The 22,652-nt window shown below is 51.7% G+C and overlaps 1 protein-coding gene across 5 annotated transcripts in view; it reads right to left on the bottom strand.

Annotated features, from left to right (window-relative positions):
• Positions 1-22,652, bottom strand: part of KIAA1671 (KIAA1671 ortholog) — a 168,891-nt gene that overhangs the window by 18,247 nt on the left and 127,992 nt on the right. The gene's annotated exons all lie outside the window — the stretch shown is intronic.

The following is a 22,652-nucleotide window of genomic DNA, read 5'->3' as shown; positions in this document are numbered from 1 at the left end:
GTTCCCTGCTGCCCTCAGAGGTGGGGCCGGACGTGGTGGCTGAGCACTAGGGTGACCAGCCGTCTTGGTTTGCCCGAGACATCACGGGATGCAGGACTTTCAGTGCTGCAACTGGGTAAACTGGGACAAGGCGGCCACTCTACCTGGAGAGCCCCCAGGACTCATCGGGCTGGTTAGGGCACCCTGCCCGTGTGCCCACTGCCACCATGTTCCCTCCACCAGCATCGCCCAGCACAACATCCCTGTAGCAATGAACTTGGGCCAGGCCCCGGGTAAAGCTTTGACAGATCACCTTGCTGAACTGCAGCCCCTCGACAAGCCTACAGAGCAGGTTTTATTACAATCTCCATTTTACAGATGAGAAAATTGAGGCTTGGAGAGGTAAAGTGATAGAATTCAAACCCAGGCGGGGATCTTGCACCCCGAGTCCAAACCACTGTGCCCCAGGCAACATCAATGCCTTGGTCTGCCGCTGTCTGGTCAGTCATTGATCTCTGCCCTTGGCCTGGACCCTCAGAGGGGGCGGTCAGGGAGCAAGGGCGCTGGCTACCACAGAGCTGGCCACAGGGCCAAGGCCATCAGTCTCCATTAAATGAGGAGACTGCTGCTTCCCTAATTTGTCCGCTTGGAAATTAACAGCCTGTTCCTCGTAGTGGAGCCACTGAACTGGCTGCCACTGAGGCTCGGGCTTCACCGCGTGGGGAGAAGCCAGAGCTCTCCAGGCGAGACCAAAAGCCCAGTCCCTTGTCTGGGCCACAGGCACAGTAACAGTTCAAATGGCCTTGGCTGCCTGAGCTTTGAGTGACGTTCTCTGTCACCATCTTTTGATGAGGAATATGGAGGTGAGGATAAGGGGTGAGAGTGACCTTGCCCCCAAATCCAGAGAGACCAACAGGGCGCTTCTTCACTCCGTATGTTCCGTTTGAGGTCAGGAGGCATATTCTGCCGGAATGTGCTTCAGATCATTCATCTCCTGCTCAAAAACCTTCAAGGGCTCCCTATTTTCCACCTACGGAAACCCCAAGGCCCCTTGCAATTGAGCCCCAAATTTCCTGTCCAGTCCCATCCCCTGCCCTTGCTCCAAACAAACTCCCTACCCTACTGCCCCTGACCTGCACGCCACATCCCACACAAGCCTCGCACGTTCCTGGCCTCGGGGCTCTGCTGGTGCTGTTCCACCTTCCTGTCCCACCAACCTACCCAAAGCTATCGCAGCCCACGGTGACCACTGCGTTCCTAAACTTCTCGCTGCACACCCTGGATGACTTATCAATTATACCAGGCAAAGTAGGACACGTAAGTGATTTACTCAACAAATATTTATTGAGCACCTACTGTGTGCCAGGCAGCGGCGAACCAGGAGTTGGGTGGGGGCTGGTGGGGGTCGCAACACAGATGCAGCCTCTGGGACTCTGCAGCTCAGCAGAGGTGCCCGTTAAGACTGGGGGCTCCAGCACCTTTGTCCCCAGCTTGGAGCCTGGCTGCACACAGCAGGGACCTAATCAGCGGAGGTGAGCTGGCTGGTCCTCAGCAGTCTGTGTTCTTCCCCGGCAGGGGGAGCAGCCTCTATTCAGCTTCCTTGGAACCATCCTGAGCCGAGTAAGCATATAGGGCCCTGCAGAATGAGCGAGTGCCTGGGAAAGCCTTGCTGTGTGACCTCAGGGACATCACGTCCCTCTCTGAGCTGCAGAGAAGTTATAAGGATTCAGTGAGGACATGGTGGTCACCCCAAAGGTACAGATGCCAAATGAGAGGACCCATGTGACAGCTCCTAGGACAGGGGCTGGCACTCAGGAAATGCCCCAAAAGTGCTCATGTCCTTTCTCATCCTCTCTCTCTTGCCTTTTGGGGATACTCGTGCACCCCATCATGTTCATGGGAATGCTGCCAGTGAGGGAAATGCAAGGACGGGAATTCAGAATAAACCCCTAAGTCACCCCTGAGAAATGGCCACACTCACAGACCCTAGTAACATCTGCCGGTCCAAACACCCTAATTCCACGCCTATAGAACCTTTTCTTTCTCTAGCTACCAAAGGAGTACATGCTCACTGTAAAACACTTAGGAATTACAGAGAATCACAAAGCATACATTTTAAAATAGCTCATCACCCAAAGACAATATCCTTGCATAGTCCTGTCCAGAACTTTGAGTCACTTCCTCTACGGCATCATCTTTAATGGCTGAAGAATATTCCACTCTGTGAATGCAGCATCATTCAATTAACCAATCCCCAAGCGTTGGGACTTTTAGGTTGCTCATTATTTTTTCACTACTATAATCAACAATACGATAAACATCCTGGGACTATTCCCGTAAGAGAAATTCCTAAGTATAGAATCGCTGGGTCACATGTAGCACCTCTCTAAGGCTTTGGCAGCTGATGATCAAGCCAGTCTTGGGACAGGCTGCCCGAGCTCCAGGTGCCCGGCATAACGTGGGGATGCTGTTAGCACGCTGTAGGGATGGAGTCAGTCCCCACTTAGGGCAGCATTTATGTTTTTGCCTTGAAAGGTCACCTGACATGCTCAGAGGCATGACACCCTTGGCAGAATTCTCCCTGAGACCCAGGAAGGGGCGTGGTCATCAGAGCGCACTCTCGGATGCTTTTTTTTTTTTCTTAGTAGAGACCAAGTCTTGCTATGTTGCTCAGGCTGGACTTTTAAATTTTTTTCTATTTCAAAATATTAAGGGGGTACAAATGTTTTTGTTACATAGATACCCTTGTATAATGCTTAAGTCAGGGCTTTTGGTGTATCTGTCCCCAGAAGAGTAGTAGTATTCATTGTACCCAATAGGTAGGTTTTTATTCCTCATCCCCCCTTCTTGGTTTCCAATGTCCTTGGTATCTCTTTGTGCCTGCAAATGCCCATAGTTTAGCTCCCACTTATTAGTGAAAACATGTGGTGTTTGGTTTTCCATTCCTCAGATACTTCACTTAGGATAATGGTCTCCAGTTCAGCCCAAGTAGCTACAAAAGACATTATTTCATTCCTTTTTATGGCTCAGTAGTACTCCATGGTGTACATACTCGCATAACACATTTTCTTTGTCTGCTTGTGAACGGATGGGCACTTAGGCTGATTCTACATCTTTGCAATTGTGAATTGTGCTGCAATAAACATTTGAGTGCAGGTGTGTTTTTTATAAAATGACTTCTTTTCCTTTGGATACATACCCAGTAGTGGGATTGCTGGATCAAATGGTAGGTCTACATTTATTTCTTTGAGGAATCTCCGTACTGTTTTCCATAGAGGCTGTACGAACTTGCAGTCCCACCAACAGTGTGTAAGCGTTCCTTTCTCTCTGCATCCACACCAGCATCTATTGTTTTTTGACTTTTTAATAAAAGCCATTCTAACTGGGGTAAGGTGATATCTCATTGCAGTTTTAATTTGCATTTCCCTGATGATTAGTGATGGTGAGCATTTTTTCATATGTTTGTTGGCCATTTGTCTATCTTCTTTGGAAAACACTTCTGTTCATGTCTTTGGTTGTTTTTTTCTTGCTGATTTGAGTTCTTTAATTAATTAAAATTAAGTAATATTAAGAATTCAGTTCCTCAGTGGCACTAGCCATACTTCAAGGTCTCCATAGCCACCTTGATATGGCTGCCATATTGAACAGCACGGATAAACGAACATTTCTATCACTGCAGAAAGTTCTAGTGGACGGCATACTGGAAGTTCATCTAGTGAACTTCCCATGATATAATAATTATAATTGGCCTATGTCTTATCAGTCTTCCCTGGACAGGCACTGTTTCTAGAGCCAGAATACCTGGATTTGAATCCAGGATCTACTACATAGTAGCTGTGTGACCTTAGACAAGTTACTTAACCTCTCTGTGCCTCAGTGGTCAGACAAAGTAGATGTGATGTGACATTGTGGTGAATGTCACTGCGGTCTCTACTCTTTAACACGGACCATCAAATCTGAAGTAACGGAATTCATTGTGTACTGTGGCTTAAGAAAGCGAGCTGTTTACCAGTACTTTCTCTAGGTAGCACCCTGGTAACTTTGTGTGCACTGCAAGTTACTTACGCCTCGCCACTCTACCAGACCCTGGCAGGACGTCGAATCAGCAGGGCCTGAGCTTAGCTGCCAGGGCTACCAGGGCTCAAGATCAACCGCAATAAAGGCCCGAGACTTGTAAAACTTTCTAAAGGTCAGATTGTTTTATTCGCTCGAAGGCAGGACTTTCTTCCCATTCACTGTTGGCTCACAGGCTGCTATAAAATCCCTGACTGACTGTAGGCAAGTAGATACCTACGAGGGAGTCTGAAAATACACATGGTAGGTTAAAAGGCAGGCAGAAGAGCTGTGCCCCAATTAGTCCCCATATATCAATGTCCCCCATCCATACCTCAGTTTTGTCATTGGTCAAATGAGGTTAACTGAATTCTACAATTTAGACCCGGAAGGACCCCCTGAGTCCGTTCAGTCGGCACTTCTTTTTCAGAAGAGGAAACGGAAGCCAAGAAAAGGGAACAGCTACGGGGCTCTTAGTTCTCATGGCGTGTGGGAGGCAGTGCTGGGGGGACTGGAACCCAGGCTCTGGGACTTTTCCCCAGTGCTCCTTGCAGCCACCAACATGACACCTGCACCACCTTCTTCCCAACGCTCCAGGAAGCCTTGAGGAGGAAATATACATAAAAATGCTCTCAAAAAAACAAGAAATTGGCAGGTTTGAAAACCACTTGCTCGGACTAGCTCAGCAAGCCCCAAAGCCACTGGTGGGTGAAAACTCTGGGCTCTCATCTTGCAGGCGAAGATGACTGTCCCAGCCTGGCCCTAGGCCGACGGCTCTCTGATGTCCACGCTGGGGACACCAGGCTAACACGCTCCTCTAAGGGCTGTGTGAAAACATGCCATGACACGCGTTCTGAAATTTAAAACGCACACACCCTTAACTCAGTAACTTTAGTTCAAAAACTTTATCTGAAAGAAATCATCAGATACATTGTCAAGATCTATAAACACGGACGCCTCCCTGCAGGATGAGCTATCGTTGCAAAATACTGCAAACAACCCAGACGTCCAGTGGATGGGGACTGGTGAAATTCAGTCCACACAACGGATAAAACGCAGCCAAAGTAAACGATGTTCAGAAAGGATATTTACCATCACTGAAAGATGTTTGCCGTACACTAGCAAACACACACACAAAAAAAATTAAAAAGGTAACAAAGCAATATGTGTTGTGATACCAGCATTGTAAAAATCAACACATAAATGTGAGTATAAGCAAAGAAAAACATCTGGAAGATTCCATGGCAAACTGCCAACAGGCATGCTGTGTGGTGGTGAGATAGCAGGTTGCCTTTTGATGGATATTTTATTTAGTTACACACTTATAATTTTATATCCCAATATAATCAGATGATAAAATTAAATAGAACTGATTAAACCATGCTTCCTAGTAGTATTGTATTGTACACGTCATGCATTAAGAACAAATCAGAAGGGGGCTCTTTATTTGTTAATCTGCACCAGAGCTTGGCAAACTTTCTAGAAAGGCCCAGATGGTAAATACTTTGGGCTTTGTGGGCCATACAGTCTCTGTCCGAATCACTCAACTACGCCATTGCTAACTGGAAAGCAGCTCAGGCTAATAGGTAAGTGAATGTGCGTGACTGTGTTCCAATAAAACTTTATTTACAAAGCAGGTGGCTGGCTAGATTTGGCCCTCAGGCCTGCTGATCCCTGATCTATGGGGAAGTTTCATTCATGACTGTACCCAGCACTTAGAACAATGCCTGGCAGCTGGCAGTTGTCGCAAAGATTTGTTGGAGGAATGTTTCTGAAAAGAATTTTTTTTGTAGTGAGTAGGTGTCAAGCCTCTTAACCAGAAAAGGCAATGTAGCTATGGAGGGGTTGGGAACAGGGAAAATATTGTGCCTGCATGCATTTGGGGTGTTTGACACAGCCACCCAAGAAAGAACCCTGAGTCAGGACCGTGCCGGCGGCACAGAGCTGACAGAGCAATTCTGAGCAATTCTAGAAGTGTGTCTCATGCCCTGCTCCCCGCAGGGAGCTCTGTGGTCACAGGGCCTCGGCTGGCATGGGGACACCTGCTCTGTGTCAGTGTCCCTGAGAGCCTGCCGCATTTTACCATCTTGCGTCCGGGTCAGACCTGCAATAGTCACAGTAACAATAACAACAACGGCTGACACTATCGAGCGCTGACGACGTGCCAATCACTCTGCCATGGAAAGCCTCTAAGGAGTCCGTGAAGTAGGAACGTGGGCCCATTGTACAGAGATGGAGACCAAGGCCCAGAGAGGCAATCCAGCGTGCCCAAGGTCACATGGTTCAAAAGTGGTGGAGCTGGGATTTGAATCTGGGTTTGCTGCCACACCGGCTTGTGCTCTCCAAAGTTGCCACGTTCTCTTGGCTCTGGCTTGACGCTGAGAGCTTTGTTGGGCCCTCAATGACCATTTTACAGAGGGGAAAACTGAGGGCCGGGCAGCAGAGAGATGCCCGGTCAGCCCTCTGGTCAGCACGGTCCATGGCTAAGTGTGCCCATAGGTGGGGTCTTGGCTGGGCCAGAAAGAGAAGGGGAAGGGGTGGAGGTCAAAGACGGGTCGAGTCCCCGTTTGTCTCACATCCACCCTGCACCCCTGGCTTCCAGGACGGCCTTTCGGAAGGTCCAGCATGACCTCTGCACACGTCCTCTGAACAGCTCCCTTCCTGGCGCGCTGCTGATTAGCAACCTAAACCACAAACTTGTAGGTTGCAGGTGCAAAATTAACCTACCCCATTGCTCCAACACGTTGGAGTCGGGACAGGTCAGCAGTTCTGAGCTAGGGCTCGACGATGGAACAGACGGGGGTGAATCCAGCTCTGATATTTGCTAGCTGTGACTCAACCTTTCTAACCCTCAATTTCCCCATCTGCGAAATGGGGATGGAGAGGATGCTTAGGGGAGCTGAGAGGATTGTGTCACACGTCTGGCGAGAGCTTGCGCACACCTGGCTGAACTTGCACATGGTCAGTGCTGACTGATGTCAGTTCATGTGACAGTGACGATGTCCACTGTTAAGTTCCCCAAACACATGATTTTGGCAAACACTGTACCAATGTGCTAACAGGGCTCACGCGGCCTGACAGTCCCGCCATTCAGCTAAGATCCAAAGGGGCTGCCTGGACCAGATCCCTGAGTGTCCCCCGACCTGGACGTCCGTCAGCTGCTCCCCACCGAGGGCACCCTGGGGAAGGTCCCACATCACAAAATGACCCCGGGCCCCAGCTCTGCAGGGCAGATGAGTCATCCACCACGGCGCGCGTGGCTCTGGCAGAGACGCGCTGTCTCCATGGGACAAGTGTTACCCAAAGTGACAGGAACAAACGTTTGCAGTTGGTCCTCAGGAGGCGTATTTGGTTTCCCGACAAGGCTGTGAGTGGGGGCTTCTGCACAGGCTATAAACAGCAACAGCAGCTGGGCTGGGAGGCCCAGGCTCGGGACAGCCTCAGACATAGGGTTCCCCCTGCCCAGAGAAGCCCTGCCGGCACTCTGGAGCCTGTTTTCCGGGTGTCAGAGGTGGGCAAGGAGGCGATAAGAATAGTAATAGCCACAAACTCTAAGTAGCACCAACTGCGCGCCTGGCACCGTGTCAAATTCCTCATGTAGAGCATCCAGTTTAATTCCCATAATAGATACTATGAAATATACCCATTTCACAGATAAGGGAGCTGAGGCTCTGAGACGTTAAACAGAAACAACAACAACAAACACTTATATGGTGCTCACTGTATGCCAAGCTGCCACACTGAATCCTAAGAATCAGGCAGTGCTATCACCCCCACTTTCCAGATGGGAAGACTGAAGCCCAGAGAGGGAGGAACCTGATTCGAACCCAGGTGGTCAGGCTTCCAGTCTGCGACCTAGTACCCTCCACTCTGCCAACACCTGTTGCAGTTTCACCCAGGAGATGCTCCTGTGGGAGACTTCCTGGTCTAGTCCTTTAGCTGCTGGCAATGCGGGCCTGGGGCCTGCTTGGAATGTGTCCCTAAAACACAGCTCAGACATCAAACCCCCCGGCAAGCCTCTCCCGGCTGCCCCATCCCCAGGTGGGCCCTTGGGACCCCCATGGAACCTCCTGTGCCCACCCCATCATAGAAATTATTATGCTGGGCTGTGGTTATTGTCTTCTCCAAACTGTGAGGTCCCCGAGGACAGTCACTGGGGGCTGTTCACCCTCAAACCCCAGTGCCAGGTTTGGAGACAGCCATCGTGGACAGCAAACAACCCATAATGGACAGATGAATGAGTGCACGAGAGAGTAAATGAGCCCGTAGACGATCCCCTGCCCCTCTCTAATGACTATGAACAGGATTGCTGCTCACCCAAACCTGGATATGGTGCAGGGCCGTCTGTTTTTATATACGCCCATTGCAATTTAATTCTTGCTGCTTTTTAAAATAAACTGTCCTTTACAAAACACTATGTGCCTTGTGCTGACAAACAGTGAAATGAAGGTAGCCAGTGTGATCGACTGAAGGTGCACAATAGGAGAGATGGATCCCGAGGGAGGGGGAAATCCCTAAAACAATCAGGAACCTTGGTGCAGCGGGAGGGGAGGAGCATAGAACATTCTAGAAATATTGCGATACTCTCGCATGGAGACAGAAAAATCTGATTTCCCTTTTAAATCTAAAGTTCTATTAATAAAAGTTCCACAGTTCTAAGATTAAGATGAGCCACGGGAAAGGGGAATTTGGAGTTTTTGAAAATGTATTTAACCTAAATCATAGAACAACTATGACATGACGCACTACGTCATTGTTAGAAAGGGTTGCTAAAAAGAACGAGGCAGATGTCAGTGAGCTGACAGGAAACAACCTCCAAGATGCACCGTCCGGCGAGTGAAGCGAGGTGCGAGCTACAGGTGGTGCACGCGGCCATTTGTCTGCGAGGGGGAAATGGGAATATTTGAAAACGCAGAGACCATCTAAGGGGGACACAGCAAAACCGCAGTGACACTTGTCTCTAGGAGAGGGGCTGGGGAAGGGGAGGGAGAAGTCCTATTTTTTATTCTAACTCCTTTTGTATTTTGTGACATTTTCAGCTGGTAAAATAAAAAGTAAATTTTAAAACTGTATAATGATACATAAATCTACGAATTTTGTATGTTTCCCAGCATCTCCTCTTTGCTCCCACCCACCCTGCCTTGGCTCCTCTTGGAGGGATTCTTAAAACAGCCTAAGCCAAATTTGACTTCTTTTTTTGAAGCATCACATGTCAAAACATCTCTCTCACAGTTTATTTCAGGCAAGGGCTCAACTTGTCAGGTGACAGAATTGCAGCCTTGAAGTGTAAGTGTCAACCCGGTGAGAAGGCAGGGAGCTGGGTGTGTGTGTGTCCCCCCACTGACACGGGACCCCAGGTCTGCCAGACTGAGGCCCTGGAGCTCTCCCTGGCAGGACACGGCCACCAGCCCAGCCATGATCTGTGGGCATGGGCACATTCCAGTGTCCCCACACGGCTCCACCACCCCTGCTGCTGGTGGTTCATCCAGCAGAGTGATGCACACAGACACAAATGCATGCACACACATGTATACACACATGATGCACATGCACACACAGGTGCACACACACAAATAGCCATGTTTGTATATATATATACACAAAAACATACACACATATACACATGAATATACACACATACAAATATATACACCAATGTACACACATACAAACAATAGTCAACACAAAAAATACATAAATACATGCACACACAAATACACAAAGGCACACAAATGCACACACAAACACAGCTGCATATACACAAATATATACACATACACATATATATACACAAATGCATACACACAAAATACACACACGTAGAAACACACACACAAAAACACAAATACACATAGACACAAAACATATACAATACACATATACATGCACACACAAAGTCACACACAAAGGATGGTCACAGCGGCACTGTTTTTGGTGACAGCAAACACAGCTCATTGCTTTTCCACAAGGGCACCTGATACATGAACTGCAGCTTATTGGTGCAAAGGAATAACAGGGTTAGCTGTTAACAACAGTGGCGTAGAAACTTAGGGCTGACGTAGAAAGATGTCAAAATCATTCTAGATAAGTTTAGGAAGAACAAGGGGCAGAAAACTGTGTCTGGAATCACCTCCTTGGGCACCCTGAGTTCCACTGATTCATAAAGGTTTCCTATCCCAACTGGCCAAGGTCCTTCTGGGCCTCGGACAGAGTCCACTGTGGCAGGTGACAGAGGGCCCACGGAAGGCGCAGGACATGACCTTGGCTTTGAAAAGCGGGTCAGAGCTGGACAGGTGGGGACATCAGGAAAAGCAAAGCAGGCAGAGGAACAGCCTGGTGGGAGGTAAATGCCGTGTTTATTAGGAGCCTACAGCTGTACCGTGGGCACCGTGCCAGGCACTGGGCAGCCCCCATCCACCCTGCAGGGTGGGCATGTGACCCACCTTGCAAAGCCGGGACCTCGAGGAACCCCTGGTGGGAGCACAGGAAGAGGACAGCTCAGATCATGAGGTATGAATGAAGCTCCCCTTCCCCTGGAGTGGGGGGCCCCACAGGAGTTGGGGGGAGGCCGTGCCTGAGAGCCCATGGCTGTCAACCAGCATGGCAGCTCCTCTGTGGATGAATAGCCAACCCCACACCCACCCCGGGTGAAGGCGGAAAACCAGTCGGGCTGACATTCCATTGCCCGAGACAGAGCCAAGGGCTGTGTTTCCTTCTGGTGCCCAGCCCAGCCTATGGCTTTGTTCAAAGACCCTGCCCAGGGCCCAGAGCACCGCCTGTTCTAACTCACAGCTAGATCCACCCACCCTGTTTCCCAATCCACCGCTTGGTAAACCAGCGAACCCTGGAAAACACCCAAGTCGATGGTATCTCTTTGGCCAACTCTTGACAGTGCCCAGGTTGGGGCAGAACCGCCTCCTGCAGTGGTTCCTGTCTGTCTGGGGGGGAGGCGAGCGAGAGGGCGTCTGCTCAGCACATGGCTATCGGGTGGTGCATTGGTCCGAGCAATCTGGTGGGCTCTTTGGAAGCCTCAGCTGTGGGCTCCGGGATGCAGGGCGCAGGCACCTGGAAGCTGTGCTGGCAGCTGGCTGCAAAGCCTGGCACATCAAAGCCCAGGGCCCCGTTCCGGTGAGACTGTGCCTGGGTCAAAGCCCACAGACAAAGCAGGGGACCCACAGGGAAGCAGCTGGGGCACGTGCAGGCGCTCAGGCATGCTGGAGGGGCCCTGCTCATCCCTGGGGCCCAGGCTCACTTGGCAGACTTGGCAGTCAGACCTAGCGATGCTGAAAGGCCCCCAAAGGCTGCTCGCGTGCCATGGCCAGGGCGGCCAGAGGCAGAAGGGCCTGTTTCTCAATGTGGGGAAATATCCAAGCACCGCGACTCCGGGCTTCTTGGTTCATCGTGGGTGAGCACGCACTGTGGCATGGGTGCCCAGCAACGCGCTTCACTGCGCCAGCCCCCAAAGGGGCCGCCCTCCCCCACTGTGAAGTGGCTTATACTGTCACAGCTCTGCTGGCCCCGATCCCAAACCCAGGGGCCAGGTCTGTTTCAAATGCGGGACTTTTCAGATTTTCGAAAGGCAATGTGTGGACATATCGCATATTGTACGACACCCCCAGTGGGGTCCAGGGCAGGGGTTCCCAACAGGGCCACTATGGACACACGGTGGGGGCTGTCCTGTGCTCTGGAGGATGTTTAACAGCGTCCCTGGCTACTGTCCTAGAGCCATCAATGTCCGCAGCACCCCATCCCCGCATCATGACAACTGAAAATGTCTCCAGATGTGGTCAAATGTCGCCGGGTTGAGGGGTGGCAAAGTCATCCCAGTTGAGAACTACTGGTCTAATTCATGCATTCTCAAAAGAAGTGGTATTGCACCCAAAGGGGCAAATAATTGGTTCTTGCAGGAGTGTGTATGATAAACAATCTTTCAATGTATAAAGCACAGATATGCATACAATACCTATACAGATATACAATAGATCTGTGGCATTAAACTTTCATAGGGAAGCAATTAGGAAAAACATGTTTAGGGAGGCCCCTTAGGGGACAATAGTGGAAGAAGCGAGGTTGACAAACGCAGGAGCAGCGCAGCACTATGTAAGCAAACGTGTTCAGATTTCACAGTGACAGGTAGGAAGAGCCCCACCACGTAGAATAAGTAAATGCATGCGTGTGTGCATGCGTGCGCATGTGTGCTCCTGCCGAAGTCTAGCCGACGCCAGAGGGATTTCATCATCCCACACACCCCACACGTGTGTAAACGACCATGACCATGGGCTTAAATCTGCTCAGCAACGTGCACCACGGCCTTAAAACTGCACATGCCCTTGGCCCGTGTCCCGCTCACGCCCCTCCTAAGAGTTATTCTGAAAGTTATTCTGAATGGGCAGGTGTGTGCAAACGAATGCCCGGGGATGTTTACTGCACCATTATTTATAAGACAGAAAAACTGGAAGCAACTTAAGTATCCAAAAATCAGTTAGAGCCTGAGCAAATAAAATAGGCATGACTCCAAAACACCAGAACCCAGCATGGCCACGGGAAATGAGGCTGCAGGTCTTTCCATATGCCCTGACACGAGAAGGGAAAGAACCCTGGGTACGAAAGAGTGCATGTAGCATACTCTGATTTTGTTCATCTATCTATACATATGTATATATATGCAAAATATATGTGTAGAGTTTTATTATATATGCACATATATATTCCATATATAAATGCAAAAAAATCTTGAAGGATTCAAGCGTGTTATAAGGATTATTTCTTGGGGGTAGGGTGCTAAATAATTTTATTTTCTTCTTTCCTGTCTATAATCTTCTATAATCTTATTTCTCTATGGTGAGCAGGTTCTGTTTGAGTAATTCTTTTAAAATAAGAAAAGGACCCAGAACACACCCCGAAGCCCAGTCAGGCAAGCGCTATGACTTCCTGGCCTGGGGAGTCCTTTACGGACTGGGACTCTTTCCCGCGTGGGTGGTGTTGGGCGGTGGCGGAGCTGTTTCCCAGGGCCTGGCGCTGTACCAGGCCACTCCAGGAACAGCGAGAGGCAAAGTGCGGGCGAGGGGCGGGCCTTAGAGAAGGGCGGTGGGGCCGTGGGGGACGGGGCAGCCAGGAGGAGCCTTCCTGACAATGTCCACTCCCTGGACGCCCACCTGCCCCTGTGGCTCAGCACAGGGAAGGGGTTCAAAGGTCAGACAGAGCGTTCCTTGGCTGGGTCACCTCAGATAAGTCAGTTTCTCGGGACCTCAGTTTCCCCCTCTGTGAAATAGGGGTCCATCACTGGGACCCAGGGGGTCTGCTGGCAGGCGGGGATCAGCCCCCTCTGGAGCCAACTGTGGTCGCTCCCCGTCGGGGCCCCACCTCTGTGACACCACCACACAGTGATGGCAGCAGCAGAGAAAAACACCTGTTCCCCACAAAAACCACAGGATCAGGGACTTGCAAGTAGGAATGGAGCTCAGGACAGTGAACGCTTATGCAGCATCTACTGTGTGCCAGAACTATGCTGAGGATGCTGAGATGCCCCCAACATCTGCCCTGGGGAAGTTGACAATCGAGGGAGATGGGGGTGTAAGTGACCATTTCAGCAGGGCACGGGCAGGACAGCGGCAGAATCTGTAGGGGCTGGGATGAATGTAGCACGGAGGAAGGGCACGGGGGAGGTCAGGGAAGGCTTCCTGGAGATGGTGGCTCTTGAATTGAGTTTTCAATGAAGAGTAGGAGTTAGCCAGGGGAAGGAGAGGGGTCCGATCTCGGGGGGCTGCAGGAGGAAGGGCACAGAGCGGGAGGAGGCGAGATGCTGGGGGTGCCAAACACAGGGCAGCATGGGAGCTCCAGGACAGGACTCCAGGCAAGGATGGTGCCAGTACCCCAGAAAATCAAGTGGCCTCCTTCCTCCTTCCTGACGCCTCTCTGTACCACCAGTGAATTCCGGAAGGGGTGCAGAAGGGAAGGGGTGGCGTCTTGCCTCTGAGGGGCTAGGACTTTAGCTGCAGACCACGAAGGTCACAGGGATTCAAGGAATCCCAAGAGATGCCAGGTTAGCAGAAGCCTTGGGGCCAGACAGACCCAGGCTCCAGTCCTAGCTCCCTGGCACGTATGGGCTGTGCAGTGCTGGGAAAGTTACTTCACCTCTCTGAGCCTCAGTGATAGCAGAGAACCGCGCTAACATCCGGCACTGAGGCCAGCACTGCACGAGCTGATGACGACCTCTGTGAAGTGCTGAGCGCTGTGCCCGGCAGAGGGTAGGTGCTCGGGAAGTGACCGCGATGGTTCTGATGCTCCGAAGTCAGAATCATCTCTCTGGCTTTGAAACCAGCAGGAGACACCAAGCTCGAGAGGCAGGATGACACAGGGAGCTTTTAGGAATTGGCTGTTTTCGGAATTCTTGGTAGACATCACTCCAGTGAATGCTCTCTCAGAGGAGTTGGCGGAATTTATAGGAATTGTTAAGAATCATCGCAGCAACAACTGCCCTCGGCTTCCGGAAAATAAAGCCTTGGCAGGAAACACCATTCATTCTCTGAAGGGGGGACGGGAGCAGTTACGGGAGTGAGATGCCAGCTGAGCCCACTCACCGTCCCAGCCTCCGCAAGGCTCCCAGGGGCAAACATCCCCGGTGAGCTGGAAGCCCCGGGGCTGGCGTCCCTCCCAGAGCGGCCGGATGAAGTCCCAGCCCCTTGGCTCTGCACTCGCTGCCCCGCAACCCCTCTCAGGCCTGTCACTGGCTGGCCCTCTTGGCACGCGTCTGCTTCGGCGAGAACGGACGGTGTGCTGCTCCCCAACGAGCCACGTGGTCGCCTGTTGCTGACACCTTCTTCTGCCTGGAGTGCCCTTCTCTGCCGCCATCTGCTGGGGGACTCCTACTCTACCTTCAAGACCCAGCTGTCTGCAGCCCAGGAAGCACGCTCTCCTCTCTGACAGCTCTCCTAGAGCAGTTAGGACCCTGGACGGCGGGGGCTTGTGCCAGCTGTGACCAACCCCACCCTAGACGGAGGGCCTCGGAGGGAAGGCTGGGCCCACCCGGGCTTACCTCCCTCTTCCCAGGGGCAAACCTAGCACAGCGCAGGTGCTCAGTGAATGTGTGAGGAAGGAGGGAGGAAAAAAGAGGGGGAAGAGGGAGAGGGGAGGGAGGGAGGGAGGGAGGAAGGGCAGACAGACCAAGTTCCAGGCTGTAGATAATACAGAGGGTCTACAATACCAAGTTTCAGTGTCCTCATCTATATAAATGGGGAAAACGGGACCCGCCGCTCCCAGCTGTTACAGATGAAACGCAATAGTGAGTCCGAGGCCCCTCCTTCCCTCCTCCGAGCACCTGCTGTGTGCAGGCATCGCTCCCGTGCCAAGCCCTGGCGGTGGGAGTACGGTTATGAAACGCCAGGAGTCCCACAGACAGCGTCTCTGACATCTGGCCTGCCCAGCGAGGAGCAAGGGAGGGGCCGAAGCATCCCCCACCCCCTCATTTCCCCAAATCGCATCCCTTCGCCCACTCTTAAGCCTGGAGCTTCCCAGATGGTCCCACGGGCGAGCACACTGTGCCCCCGCACGGCGCGGGACAATCCACAGACGGGGAGCGGGAGGCAGACCCGGCTGCACCCCATCCGCAGGTGCCCACACCCTCCCCACTGTACTTGGCTTTCGTTTCTTTTCTTTTGAAACACTGATTGGGCGCCGACTTCTACCTGCGAGACCCCTGCTGAGTGTGTTCGTACATGTGATCTTCAAACGTGAAAACCAAATTGGGGGGCTTCAAATATTCTGCTCCTATCGGTGGGGGGGCACATTATCCACTGTCAGTATCCCGTTTTCCAGGTGGGGAAACTGAGGTACAAAGGGAAGTGACATGCCGAGGGAGCCCAGACTCAGCGATGCTCCCTAGGGTGCCTTCCTCGCCTCCACTGACTGCACGTGGCTCCCACGGTGACGGCCGCAGCACGCTTGGCCCTGGGAATGGCTCTCGTTCAGAAGTTGTCATGAAAAATAACACGTCAGTGCTCTGTTCATGAGGCCTGGGGGCAAGGCTGCGGAAGGGGAGGTGATGCTTTAAACACACACGCGCACACATGCACACACGCACACACACACACGCACACACGCACACACGCACATACACGCGCACACACACGCGCGTGCACACACACATGCATACACACGCACACACACGCACACACACGCACACACACATGCACACACGCACACACACGCACACACACACACGCACGCACATACACGCGCACACACACGCGCGTGCACACACACATGCACACACACGCACACACACACGCACACACACGCACACACACATGCACAAGTGCAGGCAAGGGATTTGCTTGAGCAACTCGTCCTGCAAAGTCTACTTGATGTGGGCGTCCAAGTATCACGACAGATCTGAGGTCAGACAGACCTGGGCTCTGCTGCCCACCAGCTGTGTGACGTAGGGCAACTCGCTTCACCTCTCTGAGCCCATCCGTGCTAGGGACTACCAGAACGTCTGGCATTATTATTGATACTATTACTATTAGATTCTACCAAACTCCGCCCACGAGGGGCCTCGCAACAAGTGAGAAGTTGGCTCTCTGCACAGGTGATTCCTTGAATGTGTCACTGGGTTTTAATACATGATTTAACGCAAGAGTTGTAAAGAGAATCACATCCGTACAGGCACGGTGCACACCCACGCACACCACCGCCGGCAAAGGGTGGCTCCGCCCCCGGGCGTGGGCCTTCCATTGAGTGCCTCGGAGGTGGCTGAGACCTAGTTTCAGGGACAAGGCATCCGAGCCCCGGGGTGGGGAAGTGGCCCACGCAGGTGGCACAGCCAGGGATGGCCATGCTCAAAGTGGGTACTGGAGGCTGTTTCTGCCACCTCCCTCCTGGAGGGAACACAGGCTGGGCACCCCTGGAGGCAGAGCGGCCAGACAGGGGCCATACTGTGGCCCTTAGAGAAATCACGGTCACTGTCACGGCCCACAGGGCAGGTCCTCAGGGGAATGAAAACAGTCCAAGGTGACCTCTCAGCCATTCCCCAAGACCACCTCTCAGCTGTCCCCCGCCCCTCGGGCTTTCCAACGCCACCATGCTGCTATTCTGAAGGGTTTCCAACTCTACCCACCCCCACTGGGGAAAAAGAGCTGGTGGCATTTTTTAATTCTGCCTCCAGCTCCCTATTTATAGAATATTGACAGACAAAGGATGGTTTCCAGCAACAATCGGGGAACTCACACTAGGCCCAGGCCTCAGGTGGCTCTGGGAACCCAGGGATCTGTCTCTAAAGGGACGGGATTCCCAGCCGCACCTGAACCAAGATGCGCACGACCCAGGCGGATTACAAGCAGGTTAGTCAAGCACTGTAGGAGCAAAAGGGCATCTCCCCTCTGAATTTGGAGGGCGCACACTCCTTGCTCCTTCTCTGTTCTTGCACAGAAACATCAGGAACTATCAGATAATACCCATTACACCGAGACCCTGGCAAGGCTGGGGTTAACTAACAGCGAACGAGGTTTGTGTGGGGACTCCTAGGAGGAGAAGGTTCATGGTGGGAACTCCTGGTACAGACAGGCCTGAATCACAAGTCTCCCTGTGCCCCTGCCTAGCAGTGGGGCCCTGGGCAAGCCTCTTTGTCTCATTGGGCCTCAGTTTCCTCATCTGTACAATGGGGGCAATAATCGGGCTCACTTGGCCCAGTTGTTGTGAAGCCCATACAAATATTTATTCCAAGTTTGGTGAGTTCGATTCTGCTCACAGGGGATGACACTGAAGAATGTCCCAGCTCAAAGTCCACCCTCTGTTTTGCTAAACCCCAGAACTCTTTGGGAGTTTGCCCAGTGGCCTCAGTGGGAAAACGTCATCTGTTGAACTGGGCCCTACGGGAGGGCAGAGAGGCCCCGAACCCCCAGAGAACAGGGAGCCAGGAGGACGCACTCCCCGGCCAGGGAGCGTCAGGGAAGCCAGAGGTACCCGCAAATCACTAGAGTCTGTCACATGCATCGAGTGGGGATTAGTTTGGCAGCTCAGAGACCAAGCAGGGAAGGCTACTTGAAGGAAGAGGCATGTGAACTGGGCCTCAGAGGACGGGGACAGGGCCAAGATGTAAAATTGAGGGAGCAAAGATCATTCAGCAAATGGTAAAGGCAGAAAAATGGAAGCATTTAAAAAACTAGTTAATAGCACTAAAAAGATGGGGAGGAAGGGGTGGGGGAGGAGCAGTGCACACGTGTGCCCTGTATGCCTGGCAAACATTTTCACAGTGAATCCCCTCAGAAACCCTATCACATAGGTACTATTATCATCATGCTCATTTTATACACCAGATGAGGAAATGGAGATTCAGAGAGATTGATTCACTTGCCCAAGGTCACATAGCACATAAGTGGCAGAAGCAGGATAAATTTGGCCCAGTCTAATTCCCAAGCCCAGGTTTCCAGACCACCAGGCTGTCCTGTGCTCCCAGGGCTTGTGGTGGGGGCTGGGGGCAGGGTGCATCTGCCTTGGCTGAAGTGCAGGCAAAATGGGGCAGAGGATAGTCAGAGGCATGTGACAGCCGCTCAGGCCTGGTCTGCCCCTGGGCTCAGGAATCACGTCTGTCAGATGAGAAGTTGGGACTAGATGAGTGGAGACCGGCGTTTCACATTTCAAAACCCACAATACGTTATAGTCAGTAAGGAAGGGAGGGAGGGGAGGAAGGAAAGATGTATAGTTTTTCATAGAAACATTTGCATTTTCTATCAATTCATTTCAAAGTGGACATTTTGATATTTTAACATCCTCCAAGAACAACAAACATCATTTCGGAACGGGAGACAGTTGTAGCTTTCCAACAAACCTGCCCTGCGCTGCCGTCCACTCAGCCCCGTACTGGCTTGGGCCGTTCCCTTGAATTCCCCCAACCCCACCCAGAGCTGGGACCCACCCACCAGGGCTCCCCGTCTGCTTCCCTTCTAGCCCTTTGGAAGTGTTTGCGTGTCTGGTGGTTTTCTTGTTTCAAGGCTGCCTTCCCCGGGCCCACTGGAAACTCCCGGACCGGGGATGGATGTCACTCACCGCTACCTCCTGGCATCTTGGCCAGTGCTTGAAAAACACTTAGTAAGTGGACGTGGGAGGAGGGCGGGAGGCCCTCGGCAGCCCGTGTCTGGAAGCCATTTGCCTAGATCACCCTGACAAGGCTCCCTCCCATCGGGGAGTTGCGAGTTTGAAGCCGGAGCTGAGGCTGGGGTCTGCCTCCGAAGGGTGGTCCTGGTGCAGTTCACAGAAGGGAAGTGCAGGTAGACTCGCTCACCTCAGCATCCCGTGGGCCCCAAAGACCATTCCGAAGCCAGACCCCCCAGGCCAAGGTGGCAGCTGGTACCAGTTGAGAGGGACAGTGCTGAGAATTCCTGGGGACCACGCGCTCCCTGTTGGGAAAGAACCAGTTTCGTGCCTCTGCTGCGGCCTCTCCAATCTTATTTATGGCTGAGAAGTCGCCCAGAAGGGATCGGATTCTGCAAGTTGTCGACGGGTTTGTGCACACTGCTGATTTTTCCCTTCTCGTGTAACTGAATACCGGAGCCATCTCAGTGGGCAAAACATTCCAGCAAATTAGAATATCAACCGCGGAGGGTTTCCCGTTGCCAGGCAACCGGAGGCTGCTGCTCAAGTACACACCCCCACCCCCACCCCCAGGATGTGAGCTGGAACCAGAGCTGTTGCAGGTGTTAAAGGTCTGCAGGCAGAAATGCCTGATAGGGAAATTTGCAACTCATTAATTCTTAATCTCGAGCAAATTAACCATTTCTGTGGTGTCTCAGAGCTTCCGAGGTGCTTCCGAGTGATTCACTCCACTTCGTTTCTCCCCTTGTCCCTGTGAGGTCGACTATGACATTATCCTTAAAGCCTTGGAGAGAAAAAGGAGTTTGACCGAGGTCACGGAGCTAGTTCACCGTGGGGCCAGGGTTCCAATTCACGTCTACTCAACCCCACGTTTTGGAAGATGCCAGACAGACCCAGGAACCTGTGCTCTAAATCCAAACCTCCAGATTTAGGAGGTTAGAAAAAGAAAATCCAGCTTGATGGGCCACCTCTTGAAATAAAATGACCGTGGGGAGATGGGCAGCACCCCCAACTGGCTGTCCCCAGAGGACTGGGGAGGGCAGTTAGAAAAGGGACATGTCACCCAAAAAGCTCTGGTGGTCAGGTTTTTCCCCTCTGATTATACAAGTTACACATTTTCACTGTAAAAATATAAACACACATCTAGATACAAAGATAGATAGATATATAAAAACAAAACTTATAAAGAAGAAAATGAAAATCACTTGCAATCTCACCATCAAAGAGAACCACTGTTAAGATGTGGGTAAACTTACCCTTTGTCAGTTCTTAGATATTTGTTTTATAAATCTAGGATCAAAACGTAGGGGCAAGTTGCCAGTGAGATTATTTGTTTAATGTCTGATTCTCCCAGTAGGCTGGGGAGCCACTCTGTGTCTTACTGTTTTATAGTCTCATGACGGACAGGGGCTCAGAGACGGCAGGTAGGGGCCTTGTACAAAGTCCCACCGCGAGTCCCAGGAAAAGCCTGAAGGACAGCTCTGGTTTTCCAACTCCTCCTCACTTCCTCCCAACACTGAATTCTGCCAACAACCCGAGTACGCCTGGAAGTTGGTTCTTCCCCTGGTGAGCTTCCAGATGAGAACGCAGCCCAGCCAACACCCGGAACGCAGCCTCGTGAGACCCTACACGGAAGACCCAGCTGGGTCGGCTGCGCCTGAATTTCCGACCGAGAAAAACTCAGATATTTGTGTTATTTAAAGGCACTGAGTTTCTGGTAATTTGTTACGCGGTGGTACTAATACAGTGCCCCATGCCACATCTCAGCCTCACTCTGGGACCCCCAGCCACAAAGACCCCGAGGTGGTTTCTGAAGCAAGCCAAGCACAGCGCACCCCCACCTTAGGACCTTCACACTTGCTGCTCCCAGTTCTGGAATATTCTTCCTTCCCCCCAGATATCTGCACGGCTCCATCCTTCACTTCATTCCTCTGCTTATACGTCCCTATTCAAAGAGGGCTTGCCTGACTTCCTTGCTTCATTTTACTTCACAGCACTCACCACCCCCTGATACTAGATAACTTTTGTTGTTGTTTATTGTTTTCCTTCCTAACCCCAACTAGCATGTAAACTGCCCATTTTCTGATGTATCCCCAGCACACAGTAGGCCTACAACAAGCATTTGCTGAATAGATAGATGGTCTCATTACATCCCTACCATATCCTTGACAACTGAAGAGAAGAGGGAAACTAAGGCTCAGAGAGGCTGTGTGATTTACTCAAGGTCACACAGCAAGTATGCGGCAGAGTCAGGATTCAAGGCCAAGTCTGCCAGACCACCACCTTCACACCACACAGCCTCCCTCCTCCTCCTAGGGCCTCCCCTATAACCAGAGAGGCTTCTGATCTGAGAGCTCCTCGCAGGAGCAAGCAGCCTGTCAAGTCTCCGTCTTCCTGCAGCCCTCCCAGGGCAAGCCCCCTCGGCTCCCCCTCGTGACTCGTAATTGCCTCTCTGAGAACCCCGGGCAATGAGCATTCCTTCTATAAATATCTTCTAAGCACCATCCCCGGAATCTTCAGCGGAGAAGAGATAAGCACAAATGCTCAGGAGACCCCTTACGACTGTGCCTGAAACCCAAATTAACTGTGGCTCTACTTGGGCTCAGTCGGGGGCTGGGAGAAGGCGTGCAGAGGCTGCTGCTTCTCCCTGCTGGACTAAGGAAGCTGGTTTTCCCTTTTCCCCCAGAGGGAAGCCCAGGCAGCAGGTGGCATTCCCAAGCCCCCAAAGACAAAGCATCTCCCAGAGATCTCCGGAACCCTCCTGGGCCATGGAAGCACCTGGCACGAGGCAGGCGCTCGATACACGCGGCCACCTGTTCACAGCAACCCTTCCTTCCGTGGGCTGCAGAGACACAGGCGTGAATGTCTTTAAAGAACTCCGAATTTCTTTGAAAAACTCTGGTATTTGAAGCTTTTTCTACCATTGCGGGTTGCCAGTCCACATCTAGGATGAACGACCAGATGAATAAATGAATGAAAATGTTGAAATCAGAGATCGGCTGTGCTTGAGAATGGGTATTTTGTTCAAATCAGGGCTTCTTAATAAATCCAAGAAACAAGGGCAGAGTTAATCCAGAAGGGTAATTCATGCTATACGGAACGAAAAAACGGACCTGCTCAGACTTATTTCCACAAAGAGTCTGCACAGATCATGCCGGGACTGCGGCAGGCAGACCACGTTGCTGGGCATACACAGCCACTGCCTCCCCTTAAGGAAGGATTATTTACACGCTGGTCTTGAACTCAGGGTTGGTCATATGATTTGCTCTAGCCAATGAGATATGAGCAGAAGTGATGTCACTTATCGCTAGGCAGAAACTTTAAGGGCCAATGGCCAGGTGGCTATGATCTTTTTCCATCAACCGTGTGGCCAGCCATTTCTCCAGGTAAGCTATTTCATCAACCTGCGCCCCAGAGTAAAGACGATGCGAAACATAGACACAGCCAATGTCAGTGGACATCCAGAATACTCAAGAAAGAAACCTACTTTTCTGTTTGAAGCCACTGAAAATTTGAGGGTTGTTTGTTACTGC

The sequence above is a fragment of the Lemur catta genome, chromosome 21 (assembly GCF_020740605.2).
Source record: "Lemur catta isolate mLemCat1 chromosome 21, mLemCat1.pri, whole genome shotgun sequence".
Lineage (NCBI taxonomy): Eukaryota > Metazoa > Chordata > Mammalia > Primates > Lemuridae > Lemur > Lemur catta.
Note: the sequence above shows the minus strand (reverse complement) of the source record. Positions and strands in the feature narration are given on the sequence as shown.